The 24,994-nt window shown below is 42.3% G+C and overlaps 1 protein-coding gene across 12 annotated transcripts in view; it reads left to right on the forward strand.

Moving 5' to 3' along the window:
- The window catches only part of LOC106561057 (pleckstrin homology domain-containing family A member 7), a 173,953-nt gene that overhangs the window by 60,884 nt on the left and 88,075 nt on the right, over positions 1-24,994 (forward strand). Inside the window, exon 1 of one of the 12 annotated variants that reach the window (XM_014124658.3) lies at positions 22,173-22,313. The exons of the other annotated variants lie outside the window; for them this stretch is intronic. The gene's annotated coding sequence lies outside the window, so the exon portion shown is untranslated. Of the gene's footprint in view, positions 1-22,172; positions 22,314-24,994 lie in introns of those variants that run through there. 12 annotated transcript variants of the gene reach the window in all.

Genomic DNA, 24,994 nt, shown 5'->3' on the forward strand with positions numbered 1-24,994 from the left:
GGCCTGAGGGCACATGTGTGTTGTGAATGTACAGTATTGTAATGTTTTTAAAATGGTATAAACTGCCTTAATTTTGCTGGACCCCAGGAAGAGTATCTGCTGCCTTGGCAGCAGCTAATGGGGATCCATAATAAATAGAAATTCAAATGTGTAAAATAGTTTCAACAGTATTGACGGTATTGAAAAACCATCCCGTGGCTATTTCCAAATACCCCGGTATACAGTGCCTTAGGAGACTATTCAGACCCCTTGACTTTTTCCACATTTTGTTACGTTACAGCCATATTCTAAAATTTATTAAATAAAAATAAATCCTCAACAATCTGCACACAATAATGACGAAGCGAAAACAGGTTTTTAGACTTTTGCAAATTTATAAAAAATGAAATATTACATTTATATAAGTATTCAGACCCTTTGCTATGAGACACGAAATTGAGCTCCGGTGCATCCTGCATCCTCTTTCCATTCCAATAATGTCTGCAGCATTGAAGGTCCCCAGGAACACAGTGGCCCCCATCATTCTTAAATGGAAGAAGTTTGGAACCACCAAGACTCTTCCTAGAGCCCAGCCAAACTGACCAAGAACTCGATTTTCACTCTGACAATGCTCTAGAGTTCCTCTGTGGAGATGGGAGAACCTTCCAGAAGGACAACCATCTCTGCAGCACTCCACCAATCAGTTCTTTATGGTAGTTGCCAGATGGAAGCCACTCCTCAGTAAAAAGCACATGTCAGCCTGCTTGGAGTTTGCCAAAAGGCACCTAAAGGACTCTGACCATGAGAAAGAAGATTCTCTGGTCTGATGAAACCAAGATTCAACTATTTGTCCTGAATGCCAAGCGTCACGTCTGGAGGAAAGCTGGCACCATCCCTATGGTGAAGCATGGTGGTGACAGCATCATGCTGTGAGGGTGTTTTTCAGCAACAGGGACTGGGAGACTTGTCAGGATCGAAGCAAGGATGAACGGAGCAAAGTACAGAGAGATCCTTGATGAAAACCTGCTCCAGCCGGTACTGTAATCCCAGCCTAATCTGAGAGGTCTTTGTGTGCAATCAAAAAATCCACAATGGGACCTCTAAGAACAGAAATCCAACGGCACTCAGTCCAAACCCCCCCCACACCATGGGGAAATGGACCGGGCACACTGGTATTTGTCAATAGGAGTGGGACAGGCTCATGTGATCTGATGGGAGGGTGGGAGAAGAGAACGAGATAGCTTTAAGCCCTTTAACAGTAACATGATTTAGGATGGTGTGGTTTGTTGGTTGGATGCAGCAGAAACACTGGCACCCAGGCAATCGTGTTGTTTGACACTGCCGTCCCAACTTAATTTTTCAAACGAGACAGTCTAAACAAATCCTTCCAATGTATTCTTACTCAACCCAAACTAGAAACTGGATAAGAGACAAACTCCCTCTATCCCAACCCAGTAGACATGGTAAATCAGGAGTAGGCCAGAACACAAACAAGACCGATTCTCCTCAAGGGGCTCTGTGGGTAGCCTGGATTCAAGCGCTCGCCCGCTCGCATATTTGGGAATAATGCGCCTTTGTATGCAGACATTCTGATACTCCACGGGTGGTGGTGCAATGACAACGGCTTGTCTCTGCTCCACATTTTCCACTGTCTGGCTAGCAATTTGTCTTAAATTGTTTTCATTAATAACACAGATTAGTTATGAAGTGAACTAGCAAAGTCATTATGGCAAAGCAATGAGCACACTCTGATCTGATTGGTTAAGTTCAAGGGGGGAAGCCATTTTTAATCACATTGAAGATTAGTGCGTATATAACTTTGATATTGCCTAAATAAAAAGCATATTCTGGTGTTTTTATGTTGTACTTGTAATGGTAGGAGAAATGTTGCAGGGGGATGCTGTCCGATCATTTTTTGATAATTTGTAACAGGGTGACATTTTTTTATTGGCTTTTTTAAATTGAAAGAATAACAAGACCATGATTATTGGATGCCTGGGGTAAAGTGTGTGTGTGTGTGTGTGTGTGTGTGTGTGTGTGTGTGTGTGTACTTGTGCTTTTGCGTGAGGGGCTGCGGGTGTGCGTGCTACGCCACTGCTTATCATTTATTTGGCACATCTTAAATAGTTAACTTAGCTGGAGCCCTGAGCTGGAGATATCTATTACCAAGAAGCACAATCAAGCTTCTTGGTTACAGCAGAGACAGTCAATCCCCTACTAGATTAAAATCCCTGCTGCCTAAATTTGTTGTGTGCATACATTTATATATATTATTTTTTCCTTCAAATAAACAAATCAAGATATATTTGAGATTCTTCAAAGCAGCCACCCTTTGCCTTGATGACAGCTTTGCACGTTCTTGGCATTCTGTCAACCAGCTTCACCTGGAATGCTTTTCCAACAGTCTTGAAGGAGTTCCCACAAATGCTGAGCTCTTGTTGGCTACTTTTTCTTCACTCTGCAGTTCAACTCATCCTAAACCATCTCAATTAGGTTAAGGTTGGGTGATTGTGGAGGCCAGGTCATCTGATGCAGCACTCCATCACTCTCCTTCTTGGTCAAATAGCTGATTTTATTTGTAAATTTTTTTGGGGTTAATACTTGATTCCATATGTGTTTTTACATAGTTTTGATGTCTTCACTATGATTCTACAATGTAGAAAATAGTAAAAACATGATATTTTTTTTTTTTTTCCAATTTTGTGATTACGATCTTGTCTTATCGCTGGAGGTCCCCAATGGGCTCGGGCGAGATGAAGGTTGAGTCATGCGTCTTCCGAAACATGACCGGCCAAGCCGCACTTAACAAGTGCTCGCTTAACCTGGAAGCCAGCTGGACCAATGTGTCGGAGGAAACACCGTTCAACTGACGACCGCAGTCAGCCTGCAGGCACCTGGCCCGCCACAAGGAGTCACTAGAGCGCGATGAGCCAAGTAAAGCCCCTCCCCTAACCCAGACGACGCTGGGCAAAGTGTGCGCCGCACTATGGGTCTTCCGCTCCCCGTCACACTTGGGAGGCCTGCGAGATACTGCTTTTGATTGCAGAGCGATAGGCCTAGTGCAAACCGTTGCTTGCAGCAGCGCTACTGCACTGTGATATCGCAAATAATTTTATTAATTTTACTTATTGTTTTAACGGAAAACAACAGAAAACGGCTGTTTTTAAACATTAAGAAAATGTGTCCATTTGTCACATCCCACACACACACACACACACACACACACACACACACATCCATCCTCAGGAGACTGTGCTGTTTCTCAATATAAGCCCAAGCTTTCTCTCTGCTGCTGATTCTCCCTGTGTGACTTATGACTCATACGCAGTCAGGTGGGAACAATAGCAGCAGCCAAGCACACAGCCCCAAGCAGGGAGGTAGACGCATGCATCAAATTTAGACAACGTCTCTTTTCCTCTCTGTCCCACGGTGCACATCCGCTCCCTACCAGGGCTCCCCACATCTGTCCTCTGTCATGTCCACAACCATGACAATAGCTCAGGTTTAGTTTCATGGGGGCAGTTTGGGTCACTGTGCAAAGTGGTGGTAAAAACAACAATAAAAAGTTGGTTGGTTGGTAATTGCCACGGACCTCACAAAACAATATTTTCGCGATACTTAGGTGCCGATACGATATGTATTGCGACTATCACGACCCTGCTAGAACATAATGTTCTGAAGACCTAATGCTTCTTAACTTGTGAAAGTGTCATTGTCCTATGGATATTTTGCATACAACCTTCTCACAATGTTCTGAGAATGTTGCAGGATACTCAGCTAGCACATAATGTTCTGAGAACCCCATGTTTCTTTGGTGGGAAATTCAGTACATAACGTTTCCTCATGGTTTTATTTAAGTAGTGCTCTCAAATTGTTCAAAAAATGTTAAACAACGCTCTTCTTTGGGAATTTCTACAGGTTTCCTCGTGGTTCTATTTAAAGTCATGTTCTCAGAACATTAATAAAACGTTCCATAAAAATCACAAGAACACAGTCGTAACGTTCTAAGAATGTTATTTAAAAACATAAATTCTGTTCTCGGTGTCAACAAAATTGAGGATAGAGTTTTGTTAAGTGAGTTAAGGTGTGCTGGCCGCGCACACTAATTGGCCACACCTGATCTTAATGAGTGCATGTTGCCTTAAAAATTGGGTCTTTTTTGAATAGACTAAAATGAACAGCTTTGTATGAGTTAAAAAAAACATGGCATGCTAGCTCCGTCCTGGTGGCGCCGTGGACTAATTTCAGGGATAGAAAAAATAAATGTATTTGCATGATTAATGCCTAAGCAAAGGAATTTCCATGTGTCCTATCTGTGCTTGGAGTTAAAAACAGTTAGCCCAAACTAAGCTAGCAGGGTTAAAAGTATTATTGAAACATGTCCTCAGAACGTTATTTAATTACCTTCAAATAACCTATCATTTCTGTTCTCAGAACGTTAATAAAACTTTTAGGGAACCATAGTAAAATGTTCTCAGAACCTCCCTGCAACATGCAAAATAATGTTGCCAGATCAGGCAAAATGGTCACGAAAGTTATGGCTTTGTTCCCAGAACCAAAAACGTACATTCCCACAACTTCCAAGGAACCGAATGTGCAAGCTGGAGATTCTGACGTTTCTCACTATTTTATATGTATTGCGATTTGATGTTCCAAACATTGCTCACTATTTGTCGGCTACAGAGAGACGAGCGATCATGAGAAAACAAGTTTTGTTCAGTCAGGGAAATAAAAGTGCTAAAAACATGTTGGCTCACTATTTAAGAAGAAGATGGAGAACAATCTATAGGATGAAAAATTGGTGCAGGTACAGTCGACTAGTGCTAGCGAACGCTACCTACAGTAACAAAAAATGATTTATATATTTACACTGAGTGCGCAAAACATTGACACCTGCTCTTTCCATGACACAGACTGACCAGGTGGAAGCTATAATCCCTTATTGATGTCACTTGTTAAATCTACTTAAATCAGTGTAGATGAAGGGGAGGAGACAGTGCACTATATAGGAAATAGGGTGCCATTTGGTACACAGCCCTAGAGAGAATGAATGAGTGGGATTTGATCAAGCTTGGTGGTTGGTTCAGTGTAGATGAAGGGGAAGAGACAGATTTTAAAGAGGGATTTTTAAACCTTGAGACATGGATTGTATGTGTGTCATTCAGAGGGTGAATGGGCAAGACAAAATAGAGTATTTAAGTGCCTTATGAAGGGGGTATGGCAGTAGGTGCCAGGCGCACCAGTTTGTGTCAAGCGCTGCAACTCTGCTGGGTTTTTCACAGTTTCCTATGTGTATCAAGAATGGTCCACCACCCAAAGGACATCCAGCCATCTTGACAACTGTAGGTACAAAAATAATATAGCTATATGCAACTGTATCAATCCCCCCCCCCCCCCCCCCCCCATGGCATGTGGGGTCTAGTTCTTATCATGGGGTGAGAAATGTGGTACTTGACATTGGTGAGAGAAATGAGTAATGAGATACTGTATATCAAAATTACAAGGCATGGTCATTTCACGATATTGTCCACAGTGGCTGGCATCTTTATGCCCGGTTACCTCACCCACTTTGCCTCTGCAAAACAGTTGGCCACGAGAGCCAACATTGGATTGATAGTGGCACAAGACTTTGCCAAGCAGCAGACCTTTTGTAATGAGTTGAAAGTTAGCCCTGACCTTCTCAGTACTAGCCCTCTAAATGCCACCCCATACCTCTAATATGGCCATTACCTCATGTGTTGACATGATGTGATAACTGGACACCAGGGTTAGGGTAAACTCCTTTTCAATTCAGTTAATTCAGAAAGTAAACTGTAATTAAAATTTTCCTCAATGCTTTTCTACATGGAAAAACAAATCAAACTGGAATTAGATTTTTTTTTTCTTCCTGTGTTGACTGAATTGAAATGGAGCTGTCCCCGACCATGCTGGATATGCATAACAAAATGCAACTGTATCTAGTGGAGTGGGGTAGCTATAAATGTAGCTATACACGTTCCATCCTTTTTGTAGCGTATTAATTCCCACTAGACCTAGCCTGGGAGTCTGGATGGGTAACTCAACTTTCCAGTCTGAAACTTAGGCACAGCTCTAACAGATCCTAGGTCAGTCTAGGTGCTCTATTGTTGTCCTGTCCTCTAATGCTCTCGCACTAGCCTTAGGGCAGTTCAATCTCCACTGACTGGTCATGGGTCAGTTTCGATGCCTTGCCATCTGTTACGCAAGCTTTAAACAACCAGCAAGGACTGAATGTCTCTGTGTGTATGTATGAATGGGACAGAGATACCATGCTGCTTCCCAAATGGCACCCTATTCTCTTTTTGTAGTGCACTACTTTTGAACAGGGCCCAAAGGGAATAGGGTACCATTTGGGATGCTGCTTAGTAGTGTTGGTGGTAGTTTGAAAGTGAGCGTTTATTTAAAAAAAAATTGTAATTCTAGCAATATAGCAAGAAGGTGCCATCTTTTGGAGGAGATTGATGCTGTAAATGAACCCCGTAAAATGTAAAGCAGTTTCAGACCTACTGAAATGCGCGATGCACATACAAGCCATGATCGTTCATTTACATACTGTATAGATATGAGCTCTCGCTAGGCAACATTTTGAATTTGAATGCAGTGTGTGTGATGACTTCATTTAACTGTCAGCACTATGGAGGAGCTGTGTCGGGAACGTTGATATGCCACGTTTATTTAGTTGATTAGTTTTAATGCTTCCTCAAAGCAGTGCATTTGGATGTCATCTCCTCTGAGAAATGCCCCCCCCACACCTTCTCTCAACTGTTATTGCTGAGTATAATAGGGCTGGTAATTGCCAGGGACCTCAAAAGGATATTATCACGATACTTAGGTGCTGATACGTATTGCAATTCTTATGACCCAGCTAGCACATAATGTTCTGAGAACCATATGTTTCTTAGAGCTAGGTGAGAGAGTGCGTGATGGTCCTATGGTTATTTTACATACAACATTCCCACAACGTAGTCTCCAGACTGAAACCCTGCTCTCCAGTCAGCGGGAGGCCAAGCCGGTCTAGAACTGTTTTAGACCTTGTTTATACAGTGACTCAGACCTGTTTTGGAGGAAGCAGAGCATATGTACTAGTAAACACTTTTACCTCTTTCACTAAAAGGGCACTTTTCAATATCACTGCTCCCGGAGACCTTGTTTATTATAATCGATGACATCAAATAAAAACATTTTATCCATCCGTATGTACGGCCACATCACCGATCGCCATGGCAACAAGTGTCCCAGAGCAGCCTTTGGCGAGAAGGAAAACAAAAAGCCACGGCTGGCCCCATGGCGTCGCCGATGGCAACTGAGACGTAGGACGCACTCCAGCTGTCGTATATAGGGTGATTGGCGAAAAGGCTTTGCGTTTTTTTTAGATGGTGGCTGTGGCATATTTTCCCTGATGTCTCCCTAACGGTCCCCAATCAAGACAGAGTTGCGTCTCAAAGGGCACCCTATTTCCTATATAGTGCACTTATTTTGACCTGAGCCTTGTGGGCTTCGGTGGAAAGTACTGCACTATATAGGTAATAGGGTGCCATTTGGGCCACAGATTGAGAATCTCATCAGGGATGGAGAATCACAATCCACCAGCATCTCTCTGCACAGCTGCAATTAACTCAGAGCGCTGCCCCTTGTCTTTCTGAGAGGGAGAGGCATGGAGGGGGAGAGTGAGGGAGAGAGACGCTATGGTGATGGAGGAGAGGGAACGGGGAAAGGATAGGAGAGGGGTAAAGGAGAGGGAGGGAGAGAGACGCTATGGTGGTGGAGGAGAGGGAACGGGGAAAGGATAGGAGAGGGGTAAAGGAAGGGGAGGAAGAGAAGCATAGGATGGGAATGAAAGAGAGGAAAATGGAGGGAGAGGGAGAGCAAGTGATAGTCAAATAGATCAAGAGAGGGTTGAGGTGGGAGATGGGGAAGGGAAAAGCAAGGCATAAGCGGTATTGAGAGAGACAGAGAATGGGGTCTTAGACAGGCGTACACAACAAGCAGTCAATCTGGAGAAAGAGACATTGAGAGAGGAAAAAGTATCGTCTCACTTTCGAATCAATATGTATCATGTCAAACCACGGACGAGACAGAGACCACTTGTTTTTGAGACAAACGATTTGATGAATCTCCTTCCTGGATAATCTTGTCATCTTGATGACCTGCAGGAGTAGCCATGCATCACTGCTGTGTTGTAGATAAGCCAGCTAAATTGTGAGCGGTCTAAACAAACAGTGTAAACACTATGGTCCAATTGTCACACTGAGATTTTCCCACTGAGCTGTGTGACCGGAGTCAGTTACCCAGTTCCACATTCTCATGTTATTGCGGTGTTTATTCGAATACGGTGTCCTCATCTTGATTCTGTTTTCACTACATATCAGTGTTTTTTTAACACTAGGATTGTCCGTCGACCACCCCTGCTGGGACAAATGCTGATCTGGGGTTAGTTTAGAATTTCCCCCACTATTGGTTAAGGTTAGGATTGGGGGGGAAAGGAAGCTGGTCTTACATCTGTACATAGGGGGAAACTTTGCCTCAGCGTGACAGATCAGATAAGAAATTACAAGGTAGATGGCACCAACGGCCCTTGTTCAGAAGTACTGCACTATATAGGGAACGGGGTACCATTTGGAACGCAGATACATTGTCTGTCTGAGTGCCATGTAAATCAATGTCTACTCTCAGGGTCACGTCCTTATAAGCCTGTTAAATAGAGGGTGTTTAACATTACGGAGGTGAGTTATACCAGTGGAGTGGGAGGGAGAGGGAAGTTTAGATGAAGTGATGCTGTTAATGTTGTTTATGTTTTGGATGTCCGTCAATATCATAGTTTCAAGCCCAAGGCAAATTTCCACATTGTGTGGACAGGTTTTCAATTTTTTTAATTTGATTTTTCTGCTCTACTCTAATGTTACTCTTCATCTGTTCTAAGTAATTCATCTGAAATAATGTTTACTGACAGACGGGACTACAGTTGTCTTTGCATACTTAGTAAAAAAAAATTAAAAATAAATCTTGCCATGTTCTTCCATCCCCTCGAATTTACAAGACCATCAATGCCATTCTCTTCATCCCTCTCATCGAAGCCAGCTCTCCCCATCTCCCTCATATGATTGGAAGCGCTTCACAGTCGTTTTCGTGCCGCGGCGCCTCTAAGAAAACTCCAATTTGGGTGATGGATTGTGTCAAATTGTCCTCCATAAATATTTATAAAGGAGCTAATTTCCGAGACAGCTAGCACTGATAAAATGGAGACACTTGGTCTGGGCTCACAGGAGAGACATACAGTTGAAGTCGGAAGTTTACATACACCTTAGCCAAATACATTTAAACTCAGTTTTTCACAATTCCTGACATTTAATCATAGTAAAAATTCCCTGTTTTAGGTCAGTTAGGATCACCACTTTATTTTAAGAATGTGAAATGTCAGAATAATAGTAGAGAGAATGATTTATTTCAGCTAATATTTCTTTCATCACATTCCCAGTGGGTCAGAAGTTTACATTACACTCAAATAGTATTTGGTAGCATTGCCTTGAAATTGTTTAACTTGGGTCAAACATTTCGGGTAGCCTTCCACAAGCTTCCCACAATAAGTTGGGTTAATTTTGGCCCATTCCTCCTGACAGAGCTGGTGTAACTGAGTCAGGCCTTCTTGCTCGCACACTCCTTTTCCGTTCTGCCCACAAAGTTTAATTCGGTCAGGGATTTGTGATGGCCACTCTAAATCCTTGACTTTGTTGTCCTTAAGCCATTTAGCCACAACTTTGGAAGTATGCTTGGGGTCATTGTCCATTTGGAAGACCCATTTGCGACCAAGCTTTAACTTCCTGACTGATGTCTTAAGATGATGCTTCAATATATCCACATAATTTTCCTGCCTCATGATGCCATCTATTTTGTGAAGTGCACCAGTCCCTCCTGCTGCAAAGCACCCCCACAACATGATGCTGCCACCCCCGTGCTTCACGGTTGGGATGGTGTTCTTCGGCTTGCAAGCCTCCACCTTTTTCTTCCAAACATAAGGATGGTCATTATAGCCAAACAGTTCTATTTTTGTTTCATCAAACCAGAGGACATTTCTCCAAAAAGTACGATCTTTGTCCCCATGTGCAGTTGCAAACTGTAGTCTGGCTTTTTTTATGGCGGTTTTTGGAGCATTGGCTTCTTCCTTGCTGAGCGGCCTTTCAGGTTATGTCGATATAGGACTTGTTTTACTGTGGATATAGATACTTTTATACCCGTTTCCTCCAGCATCTTCACAAGGTCCTTTGCTGTTGTTCTGTGATTGATTTGCACTTTTCGCACCAGAGCATGTCCATCTCTAGGAGACAGAACGCGTCTCCTTCCTGAGCTGTATGACTGCTGTTTGGTCCCATGGTGTTTATACTGGCGTAGTATTGTTTGTGCAGATGAATGTGGTACCTTCAGGCGTTTGGAAATTGCTCCCAAGGATGAACCAGACTTGTGGAGGTCTAGCATTTTTTTTCTGAGTCTTTCTGAGGCTGATTTCTTTTGATTTTCCCATGATGTCAAGCAAAGAGGCACTGAGTTTGAAGGTATGCCTTGAAATACATCCACAGGTACACCTCCAATTGACTCAAATTATGTCAATTAGCCTAACAGAAGCTTCTAAAGCCATGACATTTTCTGGAATTTTCCAAGCTGTTTAAAGGCACAGTCAACTTAGTGTATGTAAACTTCTGACCCACTGGAATTGTGATACAGTGAATTATAAGTGAAATAATCTCTCTGTGAACAATTGTTGGAAAAATTACTTGTGTTATGCACAAAGTAGATGTCCTAACCGACCTGCCAAAACTATAGTTTGTTAACAAGAAATGTGTGGAGTGATTGAAAAACGAGTTTTAATGACTCCAACCTAAGTGTATGTAAACTTCCGACTTCAACTGTATAATGGGCTTGATGTATAGAGACGTGCGTAGATCATTGATCTGATAGTTTGATTGACTGTGGCACGAGGGATGAATATGGTTGGACATTGCCTTACACCATTAATAAACCAGCCATGCGTTTGCGTCCGCGTGTTGATTTTGTCTATCCACACTAGATGCGGGCATGACACGCAGGTTAAAACAACAAAACCAACTGACTACGTTGGGGGGAAGTCGAAACATACATGAAACATTTAGCTAGCTTGCTGTTGCTAGCTAGTTTGGCCTAGGATATGAACATTGTTTTTTTTTTTTTTGCTGAAATGCAATGGTCCTTTTTTTTGTTGGTTCTTTGTACAATTTGTGTGTTTCTCTACTCCAACGATTATTCCAAGGATAAAAGGAGAAACCTAATTAGTTTTTAGTTAGTCATCATTGATGAGTCTCTCCTCTTTTGTCTTTCAAGCACCCATGTGGGTGTGTATGGTCCTGAAAACCAATGAGGAGATGAAGACATCAAGACTGTGCAAAGCTGTCATCCATGCAAAGGGTGGCTACTTTGAAGAATCTCAAATATTAGAGGATATATTGGCAAACCGTGCCAATATATCCTCCAAACACCGGCTTCGAGGGCATTAATGGGTTACCAACAAATATTGATTGACATTTCTTTTCATTAAAAACATTTATTTTGATGAATTTATTAATACAATTTCATCCTTCCACAAGATATAGTCCCGAAACAAATCTAGGGTTGCTACCCAAGCCGGCTGGTCAGTCGTTCTATTGGTTCGGTTGCCAGAGACGCGACCCAGTTGTTCAGTCTTTTTCTTCTGTATCTATGGACGCGACCCAGTCGTTCAGTCTTTTTGTTCTGTATCTATGGACGCGACCCAGTCGTTCAGTCTTTTTGTTCTGTATCTATGGACGCGACCCAGTCGTTCAGTCTTTTTGTTCTGTATCTATGGACGCGACCCAGTCGTTCAGTCTTTTTGTTCTGTATCTATGGACGCGACCCAGTTGTTCAGTCTTTTTGTTCTGTATCTATGGACGCGACCCAGTTGTTCAGTCTTTTTGTTCTGTATCTATGGACGCGACCCAGTTGTTCAGTCTTTTTATTCTGTATCTATGGACGCGTTGGTTGTTCTATACCCAGTCGTTGGTTCTAAATGTTCCATTTCCATACTGGCTGCAAACGTTCTTATCCCTTGCTTGCTAGCTAGCTAACTATGGCTAACTTAGTCACGTCAAACAGTGCAGCCAGAATAACAACAGTAGCTGCATTTGTTTAAGCTGTTTTCTAGTGACATTTATTTGGATACATCCATAACAATGAGCTAATGAGGCACGACTTCGCCTAGCATAGATAATGTGCTCACTCGTCAGGACAATGTTGTTCAGAGGAGCTAGCCAACAACACAGCTACAGTAACACAATCACTTCAAACTGATGCTGGAAAACGGCAAACTAGCTGCACTTCGTTTCGTTTGACCTTGTCTCAATTGGCATTTCTTAGTATATATTCATAAGAATTATGCCAGCTGATTCATGATATGGACTGGCTGAGAAACGCTGCCTGCCTCTCTATCTCTGGTCCCGACTCCTGCCCCCTACACGTTCATTACTATGGGACAGTTGGAGATTGTTTCAATATTCAAATTCAATGTTGCAAATGTCGGAGAGTCAGACACTAAGGTTTATACAAATCTCTGCTGTTGAAAACAAAATATTAGTCTAAAAGAAATGTGAGAATGTCTAGATGCTTTTTATAGTGGAGATCAAGTTTATAACTTCCCTGCCTGGACTGATGAGACAGTGGATTGTGCAGTCAGATGGAACAGAGTAAATAGCCATTTTAACGTCATAGATCTAGCTGGTGGTAACTTGTGGAATAGCCACTGGCTGGAATGTGCTTTTAAACAATCAGGATTAGACCCACCCGTTGTATAATTACATCTATTCTTCAACTCCATTGATCCCATTCATCAGGAGGTTATTTTCAGTCAGGAATAAAATGGGCACACTCGTAGGTCAGACCAATCAGAAGGAAATGCGTTTCTCTGCTGCGAAGGACCCATTGAAGAAGGCGGTTAGTCGGAGTGCCAGTATGGTGTCACATCAGTCCAGTGTAGCAGTGAGGACTGAAGTTGAAAAAAACCAAAAACACATTTGGAACAACACAAATAAATAACCATAACATTTAAAACTATATAAATATAAAAAAGATATACAAAAATAAGACTCATAAATATCAAAAAGAAGGAAGACAAATGGAGACAAATTTGTGTTGATTTGGCACTCGAGCAACAATACATTACCCATCCCCCAACACTGTCAACCAAGAATCAAGACTTATCAAATTCGCCTTGGTGGTGTGCTGACTGGTTTTATATTATTCTTAATGATTTCGCACAAACCAGAAAAAAATGCAACAATATGTCTGTGAAACTATATATTCACAGTATTATGAATGAATTTGAATTATGGTTTATTTGGTAGCATTTCGTAGTGTGACTGATTTTACTAATTGCATTAGTACTGTACACAGTTAGAGGTGCGCTATTTGATAGATTCTCCGCTCCCCTACCTCGGGCTTCCAGTGGGGAGACCTGAGGTCAACCTACCCCCGCCTCCCTCCCCATCTCGTACTTCTAAGTGGGAGACCTTCCCAGGCAGTAGCCTGCCTAGTTCACAAACTAGAATCAGGACGCCCACTCCGACAAGGTTAATTGTCCCACACGGTGACATATCATCATTGACATGACGTGCAAATTAGCGATAGAAAACTGATCACGCAAATATCACCATTCCCAAAACATTTTGTGTGGGCGCCCCGTGCCGCCCCCGGCAAGATGGCGCCGTACGCGGCTGTCCATGTCGTCTATACCTAAATCCTCCGCTGACCGTAAGGGCCCGGTGCATTCGTATTGTGCATTGGGAAAAGTATTCAGACCCCTTCCCTTTTTTCGCATTTTGTTTCGTTACAGCCTTATTCTAAAATGTATTAAATTATATATTTTTTCTCATCAATCTACACATAATACCCCATAATGACAAAGTAAAAACAGGTTCAATAACTACAGGCAGATGTATGGTGAGATGCCGGAGGAAGCTAAGAATAGGTAAGTAGCCTACAGAGTAATATGCCAAGAATACAATTGCTGAATTTATGTAGATTCTGTAAACAATTGTTTTGAGAACCTTCAAATGTAATAACAGGTCCATGTAGAATAAACAACCATTTACATAATATCATAGAAGCGGTGTTCTGCTAATATAACAATGTGCGTTGCCATTCCCACCCGATACAGATACTGTGCCTATCTGCATTTTGTCTAGTGGTAATGGGGCTATCTTGGCAATCAGTGGTCATACCTTCCTGTGTGGTGTCCCGTATACAGCAGGAGTTCCCTGATCCTGGTGCAGAATACACAGGGTTTCTCCCTCCCCATATTGACTGATACCTGATCCTGGTGCAGAATACACAGGGTTTCTCCCTCCCCATATTGACTGATACCTGATCCTGGTGCAGCGTCTGCTAAATGACTTAAATGTAAATGTGCAGAATACACAGGGTTTCTACCTCCCCATATTGACTGATACCTGATTCTGGTGCAGAATGCACAGGGTTTCTCCCTCCCCAAATTGACTGATGCCAGTCAATTTAACAAAACCCCCAAAAATACAATGCAAGTAAAAGTTGTCTGGTATAATGTTAATGCCGAGTGCCAGGTCTCGCTCCATTTAGACTTCATCACATCATCTTGCAAGTCTTCAAGTGCTGGCTCCATAAATGTATCTGCGAACACATATACACAGTCACTGTTCTATTAACAATGGCAGTAGGGATAGGTGATATCTGACAAACAAACATACCCTATGTTGAAATTTAAACCTAATTCTGGTCTCCCCATCGACGACCGTTGGTGAGCAGGCAAGAGGTGAGGCTGGAGGTGAGGTCTTTGCCAGAGCCCCATTGATGGGCATGGCAGCGTAGATCAGCTCCTCTCGCCTCATTAAAGACACTGGTCGGTCCCACACAAACACACAAAGAGCACTGATTTACGTTATCAATAGTGGTTATGATTAGCATGGTGGAACCAACCTGATCACTGCATCACATTTTTCTATTTCACTTCAGATACAGTGCCGTCAAAGTATTCACACCCCTTGATTTTTTTCTACATTTTGTTGTGCTTCAGCCTGAATTTAAAAATGATTCAATTTAGATTTTGTGTCACTGGCCTCCACACAATACCTCATAATGTCAAAGTGGAATTATGTTTTTAGAAATGTTTAAGTTAATTAAAAATAAAAAGCTTGCATGGACTCACCCTGTGTGCAATAATGTTTAACATGATTTTTGAATGACAACTTCATCTCTGTACACCCCACTTTCAATTGTAAGATCCCTCAGGGAGAGCAGTGAATTTCAAACACAGATTCAACCACAATGACCAGGGAGGTATTTCACTGCCTCGCAAAGAAGTGAGGGAGGAAATGAACTTTTAGTCGGTATTGGTAGATGGGTAAAAAAGCAGTCATTGAATATCCCTTTGAGCATGGTGAAGTTATTAATTACATTTGGATGGCGTATCAATACACCCTGTCATGACAAAGATACAGGCATCCTTCCTAACTCAGTTGCTGTAGAGGAAGGAAACTGCTCAGGGATTTTACCATGAGTCCAGTGGTGACTTTTTAAAACAGTTTAGAGTTGAATTGCTGTGATACGAGAACTGAGGATGGGTCAACAACATTGTAGTTAATCCACAATACTAACCTAATTGACAAAAAGATTATTTCTATAAAATGTTGTGCACAAATTTGTTTACATCCCTATGCCAAGATAATCCATCTACCTGACAGGTGTGGCTTATGAATAATCTGATTAAACAGCATGATCATTTTACAGGTGCACCTTGTGCTTGGAACAATGAAATGCCACTCTAAAATGTGCAGGTTTGTCACACAACACAATTCCACAGATCTCAAGTTTTGAGCGAGCATGCAATTTGCCATGCTGACTGCAGGAATGTCCACCAGAGCTCTTGACAGAATGTTCATTTCTCTATCATAAACTGCCTCCAATGTCGTTTTAGAGAATTCGAGTGTCCCGTGGTGGTGGGGTTATGGTATGGGAAGGCATAAGTTACGGACAACAAACACAATTGCATTTTATCTATTTGAATGCACAAGAGATACCGTGACGAGATCCTGAGGCCCATTGTTGTGCCATTCAGCCGCGGCCATCACCTCATGTTTCAGCATGATAATGCACCGCCCATTGTCGCAGGGCTCTGTACAAAATTCCTGGAAGCTGAAAATGACGCAGTTCTTCCATGGCCTGCATACTCACCAGACATGTCATCCATTGAGCACGTTTGGGATGCTCTGGATCGACGTGTACGACAGCATGTTCCAGTTCCCGCCAATATCCATCAACTTCACACAGCCATTGAAGAGGAGTGGGACAACATTCTAAATGCCACATTGGACAGCCTGATCAACTCTATGCATGTGTCACGCTGCATTGAGGTAAATGGTGATCCACGCTCCTACCATTTTTAAGGCATCTTTTACCAACAGATGCATATCTGTATTCCCAGTCATGTGAAATCCATAGATTAGGGCCGATTTGAATTTATTTAAATTGACTGTTTTCCTTATATGAACTGTAACTCAGTAACATCTTTGAAATTGTTGTGTTTTATTTTTGTTCAGTGTAAATACAAAGTGTTTTGTTTGGACCAAACACAATACATCACTGAGTACCACTTCATATTTTCAACCATGGTGGTGGCTGAATCATGTTAAGGATCTGCTTGTCATCGGCAAGGACTAGGGATGAATTTTTATAAAAGAAACGGAATAGAGCTAAGTAGAGGCAAAATCCTAGAGGAAAACCTGGTTCAGTCTGCTTTCCAACAGACACAGGTGACAAATTCCACCTTTCAGCAGGACAATAACCTAAAACTCAAAGCCAAATATACACTGGAGTTGTTTACCAAAACGTCATTGAATGTTCCTGAGTGGCCTAGTTACAGTTTTGACTTAAATTGGCTTGAAAATGTATGGCAAGACTTGAAAAGGGCTGTCTAGCAATGATCAACAACCAGCTTGAAGAATTTAAAAAAGAATAATGTGCAAATGTTGTATAATCCAGGTGTACAAAGCTCTTCGAGACTTGCCCAGAAAGACTCACAGCTGTAATTGCTGCCAAAGTGGATTAATAACATGTATTGACTCAGGGGTTTGAATACTTCTATAAATTTGATTTCAATATGTGGAATGAGTCCAGGAGTATGAATCAAGGTTTGAAACCGGTTCAGGGAACAGAACCGAAACCCAGAAAAGGACAAAATAATTTCATACACAGAACCAGAAACTAAAGTGATCTATACTGTTCCGGAACGTTACTGATATTTTAAAAGCATGGGAACTTGTTCATATCCGCACTGAATGGTGAAGTCATTTCATTTCAAGTTAAATGTTGAAAAGTCAATTTCAGAGGTTTAAAAAGGAACGTCATAAACCGGTCCTTTTTTGTTTTGGTTCGAACTCGAAGCCCCTATTCCGCATATTAGCTAGGGTCCTTCGACAGGGCATGCAAACCATAGAACTTTGGCTGTGGAGGCATGGTCAATCCCATATAGGGCCCTTGATCCTTTGAACGGGTTGGGGCAATGAAACAGCGGAGCCCCATTCAGTGAAGGGAAGCGAGGTGGGCAGAGGGGCGATTTGCTCATGGAGCTTGGCAAAATGGGGTATGATTTGTTGACATGCTTGTAATCCAAACCCAACTCTGGTTTACTCCATTTTAGACGACAATTACTTTATGACCAAAATAATCCTATTTACACTTTGTAGTAAATTTTGACTCATATCTATGCCTCATAGGCTGTTTTTAAAGGGATTAGTTGCTTTTTAGGGGCACCAATAAGAAGAAGAGATTAGACCGGTGGAAATCTGTCCTTTTGGTCTGAGTCCAAATTTGAGATTTTTGGTTCCAACTGCCGTGTCTTTGTGTGACGCAGAGTCGGTGAATGGATGATCTCGGCATGTGTAATTCCTACCGTGAAGCATGGAGGAGGAGGTGTAATGGGATGCTGTATCGCTGCAGAATGCTGTGGTAGCCATGCTGGTTAAGTGTGCCTTGAATTCTAAATAAATCAGACGGTGTCACCAGCAAAGCACCCCCACATCATCTGGTTTGCATTTAGTGGGCCTATCATATGTTTTTCAACAGCACAAGGACCCAACACACCTCCAGGCTGTGTAAGGGATATTTGACCAAGGAGAGTGATGGAGTGCTGCATCAGATGACCTGGCCTCCACAATCACCCGTCCTCAACCCAGTTGAGATGGTGTGGCATGAGTTGGACTGCAGAGTGAAGGAAAAGCAGTCAACAAGTTCTCAGCATATGTGGGAACTCCTTCAAGACTGTTGGGAAAGCATTCTAGGTGATACTGGTTGAGAGAATGCCAAGAGTGTGCAAAGCTGTCAAGGCAAAGGGTGGCTACTTTGAAGAATCTCACTTTTTTGGTTACTACATAATTCCATATGTTATTTCATAGTTTTGTTGTCTTCACTATTATTCTACAATGTAGACAATAGTAAAAATAAAGGTGTAGTAGGTGTGTCAACTTTTGACTGGTACTGTATGAAAGGTTATGTGAAAATCTATGTAAAACTTAATGTGAAATATCATCACGTGAAGTGTTCCAAAAACACATGGTTTCACATGTAGAAAACATGTGGAAATGTCACACGTGAAATCGTGATTTTTCCATAAGGGTCTTTCCCATTTTCCATTCAGTCCATCAATTTGATGGATTTATTTATTTATTCTTTATCTCCCTCCTCCCTCTACCTCCGTCTTTCCCCCACACTCTATCACTTTCTCTCAAACCCACCATCTGTCCCCTGTCACTTCCCTGGACCATGAAACTCTGAAAAGACAGAGAAAAATGTTATCAAGCTATGCAGAAGGAAGATGAACAGAACCCTAGTCCTTTATGCAAACCTTTCTCTCTCTCTCTCTCTCTTTCTTTTTTTCTTTTTTCTTTACTCCTGAGATAGCTTTCCCTAATCCTCCCTCCCTCAGTAGTCTTACAGTTGGGGGAAAATATCTCATTTGCAGTGAATGCATAACCTGCCGTGTGTAGACTAGACTTGGTTTTGGAGTCGGCGTAGGCTCTTCTCTAACGAGTCTTAATACTGCTCAGTGCCCACCTCACACAACGCTGTCTCTCTGCCATCAGTGTTTATGCTAATGTGAATATTTGTATTATCTCCAAGTGGGTTTAATGGAAGCGAATCAGGCACAGAAGCAGACTTCCAAAATGGCCGCGTTGATTGGTGTGTGGACAAGGGTCGAGCAACCAGCTCTCTAATTTCCATAGCTATCGGAGAAAAGAATTGTGCTCATCAGTGAACCAGTCCAACTCCAGAGGAAGTTTGAGTGATTGACGAAACACCTCTTAAAGTGAACTTGCTAGAGTGTTGAAGCTAACTTGGTTGATTGAGAAACTCTGCTTAAAGTAATAAAGCTTGCCAAACTCATTTTAAGTTAACTTTACCAAGTGTTTTAAGTTAATTTCATCCCATGAAAAACTTAATGAAAGCACATAAGCTTGACCTTGCTACAATTTGGCAAGGAGAAATTCTCTTGTTAAGTCAACAAGATGAGCAAACCATGACCGGGACATTTTTGTTTTTACTTAAGTAAACTTGACCTATCCTGATACTCACCTCCGTTACCTTGACCTTGTCTAACAACACTGGGTTTGAAAGTAAACTTGACGTGCGTTGAAATAACACTTCCTACAGAGGACACCCAGAGGGAAGTAGTGGTATAGTGTAAACTATAAATCACTCACACAAATGTTCACGCAATGTTAGCAGGCCTCTAATGTTAGCACTGGAGCTGTAAAACCAGCTGTTTCCTTCTACATCCCAGTCGCACACATACACAAGTCGGTTCTCCTCCAATGTATTGCAGTTTAACAATGCGAAAATGCGGTAGTACATCTGATTTAATGCATTTGGAATGTGCGTGTGTTCTGAGACAGTGCCGACAGTTCAACGGAGGATCAGGTCCAACCTGTTCATTGGAGGAGACTGTTGTCGTCTATTTCAGGCTAGCTGCTGCCAAGCCTGGAGACTGAGCCAGAAAAGTCCAATAGAATCACTATATGTTAGGTCTTTCTACCGTCTAAATCCAGACCAAGTTTATAGTCTTCTCTACTCTAGCCAAGTTTCTTCCTGCTTCTTTCGTCTATGAGTCTGTTTGTAATCCACAATGTTTTGGAGATGTGAGACACTTATTTCATTTTTTTTACCCTTATTTTACCAGGTAAATTGACTGAACACATTCTCATTCAGAGCAATGACCTGGGGAATAGTTAAAGGGGAGAGGAGGGGGGATGAATGAGCCAATTGGAAGCTGGGGATGATTAGGTGGCCATGATGGTACGAGGGCCAGATTGGGAATTTAGCCAGGACACCGGGGTTAACACACCTCTACTCTTACGATAAGTGCCATGGGATTTTTAGTGACCACAGAGATTCAGGACACCCATTTAACGTCCCATCTGACTGACTGCACCCTACACAGGGCAATTTTCCTCAATCACTGCCCTGGGGCATTGGGATATTTTTTTTAGACCAGAGGAACGAGTGCCTCCTACTGGCCCTCCAACATCTGAGGCATATGTCACAAAGCCAGCTAGACATATTTGGGATTTTCTAAAGATGGCCATCTTCAGTTAGCTTCATAGTCCTATGAAGTTGGATACTGATTAATCACCTGCCGTTAGACCGCAGACATGCTTATTTGGTCTGAGTTTGTACATAACCAACAACATTTTGGGTTCACGAGACACCTGGACTTCAGATCTCTTGCTTGTTTTGGTGGCGTCAACACACCGTTGATAAACATATCACACCAGCTAGATAATGGGGGTTGGAATACACAAACCTCTCAATGCAAAATGGCCGCCTCAGTGTCGGCATGTTCCGCTGTCAACAGCATGTTGCACGAGGTTGTCGCATCATAGCCAGCAGGCACTCCATGCCAGGTGTGTCAGTGATGCCTATGCCCCGACTATGCCCGTTATCACTGGCATGGTGTCGATGCCAGGCTGTCACCAGAATTGAGTGCCCCTTTCCCCCTCTCTTGTGCTAGAATTGCCCTTGTTGTTCAGGGCCACGGTGAAACAGGAGAGGGGGGGCTGGCACTGGTTACAAGCTGGCCAAACAAAAGCTTTCCTGTGTGCCACAATGCCAAACACCACTTTAATCTGTCAGGCTGCTGGGTTAGGGTTAGGCTGTGACGTCAAGCCCTAGGCTGAAAGCGATCCCACAAGTCATACTTCCTTTATCGAAAGGACAACGGAGATGGTAGAGAAAATAGTAGAGACTAGTTAGTTTGGTACAGAGAAGAATGTGGAGGCTTGGTAACACGGAGAGATGAAGGCATACTGTGTGTGTGTGTGTGTGTGTGTACAGTACGTGCATGTGTCTGTGTCTGTGTTTGCGCGCACATTGCTATTGTGGATGAGAGCAGAGCAGAAGACGAATTCCCGTCGTAACAGATGGCCAAATAAAGTTTTTTGAAATTGTGGATTCATATGAAAGGAACAAACTGACCGTTAGCTTTTCCTGTTCTCTGCAACAAAGGCTTTTTGAAGTCACTGCCAAAACAACCTCATGATATTTATTTGAGGTGAACACCCAAGTACCTCTGAGGGGCCCAGCCCTAAAGGATTTGGAGTTTGCTGCAAAACAAATGCCCAAAAATAACACCTCAAATATATTTCAGAAGAGGCTTGTTACAGAGGATATGGTCAAATGGCCGTATAATGGTGCGTGTGTAGCAGTCTAATGGCCCATTCTCATCCTGCGTGGTTAATAACCCTCATTAAAGTGATTTGCGCCGCCAGACACAGAATTCTACACACAGCCGGCCCACACTGATAAATGGGCCTACTTTCTCCATGTGCCAATACCCATAGCTTTCTCTGACGTTCCCATTCTGGTAGGCATCTGTAGACTTTAGTTTATCCCATAGATCTGATTTGTTTTATGACATTTCTGCGTGCGTGTGCACATGTGCCTGCGCTGTATAGGGGCACGTGAGACCGTGGTAGTTTGGAGCAAGGCTACGTTGTGTCACTGCCTCTCACTGTAGTGTGAATGAAATCCCAGGCAGCAGTTCAGTCGTACTGCGAAGTCAAAGAGGGAGAGAGAGGGAATGAGAGAGCGAGGTGTGGGTCAGATAGTATTCCCTCCTCCCTATGACAGGACCTAGCTACTGGGATGGTACTTTACCCCCCCCCCCCCCCCCCTTCCCGCTAAACACAGGAATAGCTCATACACACCCACAGACCAGCAGAGTGAAAGCCAGAACCGTAGCCATGTGGAAGCAGGTAAAAGAGTCCAGTTTGATTTAACCCTTAACTTTCATTTAACCATTTTTAAAAAGCTCTGCGTTTTGTAAGTGCTCACCATTCCAGCAATCTAGGGTGAGTGAGTGAGTGAGTGAGTTGGAACTGCGCTATTGGGATACTGAGGCGACATTGACCGAGGGGGCAATGCCCGAGCTATAGGAGCTAACTGCCTAGTTGCTCCGGCTCTAGGGAAACAAATGGAAGCAGCTCTGAAACGGCACTAGAACTGTAGTTACTGTCATAGTTCAGCTGAGTTGCGGTTTTTATTTGGAAGATGTAGCAGCAAGTGGCTTTGGTGAGCTTGGGCTTTGCTTGGATATTATATACAGTATTGTAGGCTATCTTCAGAGGGTTGTGCGGTGCAGCTACACAAGCTAATTATTGATCTATTGTGATAGTACAGTCAGGTGTGGACGTGCTAGCTTTAGCTGGGATTTGATTGAGATTTTAAAGAGATAAAGAGGTAGAGTTCTCATTTAGGTGACAGAAATGTAATTGAGGAAGAGGGAATGGCTTTAGTGAGCTTAACTGTGAAATAAAGTTGACACTTGCTTTACTAGGATGCGCAGTAACCTTATAACTTTTCTTGGAGGTGTGTAGGTTTTTATAGTTTTGGTAAATGTTGTACATAGGGCTGTGAAGATAATGGAATTGTGGATTCATTGTAATACAAATGGTAATAATGGCGCCGGAGGGGGTGGCTGCCGTTTTACGGGCTACTAACTAACTGTGCTAATTTGTGTGTTTTTTTGCAATTGTTTGCAACTTATTTTCTACTTGAGGTCGACCGATTATGATTTTTCAACGCCGATGCCGATTATTGGGTGACCAAAAAAGCCGATACCGATTAATCGGCCAATTTTTTTTATTTTGTTTTATTATTACTTTTTTTAAATTATTATTTTTATTTTTCTAATAATGACAATTACAACAATACTGAATGAACACTTATTTTAACTTAATATAATACATCAATAAAATCTATTTAGCCTGAAATAATGAAACATGTTCAAGTTGGTTTAAATGATGCAAAAACAAAGTGTTGGAGAAGAAAGTAAAAGTGCAATATGTGCCGTGTAAGAAAGCTAACGTTTAAGTTCCTTGCTCAGAACATGAGAACATATGAAAGCTGGTGGTTCCTTTTAACATGAGTCTTCAATATTCCCAGGTAAGAAGTGTTAGGTTGTAGTTATTATAGGAATTAAAGGACTATTTCTCTCTATACGATTTGTATTTCATATACCTTTGACTATTGGATGTTCTTATAGGCACTTTAGTATTGCCAGTGTAGCAGTATAGCCTCCGTCCCCCTCCTCGCTCCTACCTGGGCTCAAACCAGGAACACATCGACAACTGCCACCCTCGAAGCAGCGTTACCCTTGCAAAGCAAGGGGAACAACTGCTCCAAGTCTGAGTGAGTGACGTTTGAAACGCTATTAGCGCGCACCCGCTAACTAGCTAGCCATTTCACATCGGTTACAGCAGCCTAATCTTGGGAGTTGATAGGCTTGAAGTAATAATCAGCGCAATGCTTGAAGCACAGCGAAGAGCTGCTGGCAAAACGCACGAAAGTGCTGTTTGAATGAATGCTTACGAGCCTGCTGCTGCTGCCTACCATCGCTCAGTCAGACTGCTATATCAAATCATAGACTTAAATTATAACATAATAACACACACAAATACGAGCCTTAGTTTCTGGATTCGACCATATTAATGACCTATCATCTCGAAAACAAAATGTTTATTCTTTCAGTGAAATATGGAACCGTTCCGTATTTTATCTAATGGGTAGCATCCCTAAGTCTAAATATTCCTGTTACATTGCACAACCTTCAATGTTATGCCATAATTACGTAGAATTCTGGCAAATTAGTTCGCAACGAGCCAGGCGGCACAAACTGTTGCATATACCCTGACTCTGCGTGCAATGAACGCAAGAGAAGTGACACAATTTCACCTGGTTAATATTGCCTGCTAACCTGGATTTATTTTAGCTAAATATGCAGGTTTAAAAATATATACTTCTGTGTAAAGGCATTGATGTTTATGGTTAGGTACAGTCGTGCAACGATTGTGCTTTTTTCGCAAATGCGCTTTTGTTAAATCATCTCTCGTTTGGCGAAGTCGGCTGTCTTTGTTAGGAAGAAATAGTCTTACAGTTCACAACGAGCCAGGCGGCCCAAACTGCTGCATATACCCTGACTCTGTTGCAAGAGAAGTGACACATTTTCCCTAGTTAAAAGAAATTCATGTTAGCAGGCAATATTAACTAAATATGCAGGTTTAAAAATATATACTTGTGTATTGATTTTAAGAAAGGCATTGATGTTTATGTTTGGAGCAACGTGTACCTAAGCGATTATATGCAACGCAGGACAGGCTAGATGACTACACATGGTTGATGATATTACTATTTTAACTAGTGATTATGATTGATTGTTTTTTTATAAGTTTAATGCTAGCTAGCAACTTACCTTGGCTTCTTATTGCATTTGCGTAACAGGCAGGCTCCTCGTGGAGTGCAATGTAAAGCAGGTGGTTAGAGCGTTGGACTAGTTAACCGTAAGGTTGCAAGATTGAACCCCCGAGCTGACAAGGTAAAAATCTGTTGTTCTGCCCCTGAACAAGGCAGTTAACCCACCGTTCCTAGGCCGTCATTG

The sequence above is a fragment of the Salmo salar genome, chromosome 10, assembly GCF_965601325.2.
Source record: "Salmo salar chromosome 10, fSalSal1, whole genome shotgun sequence".
Lineage (NCBI taxonomy): Eukaryota > Metazoa > Chordata > Actinopteri > Salmoniformes > Salmonidae > Salmo > Salmo salar.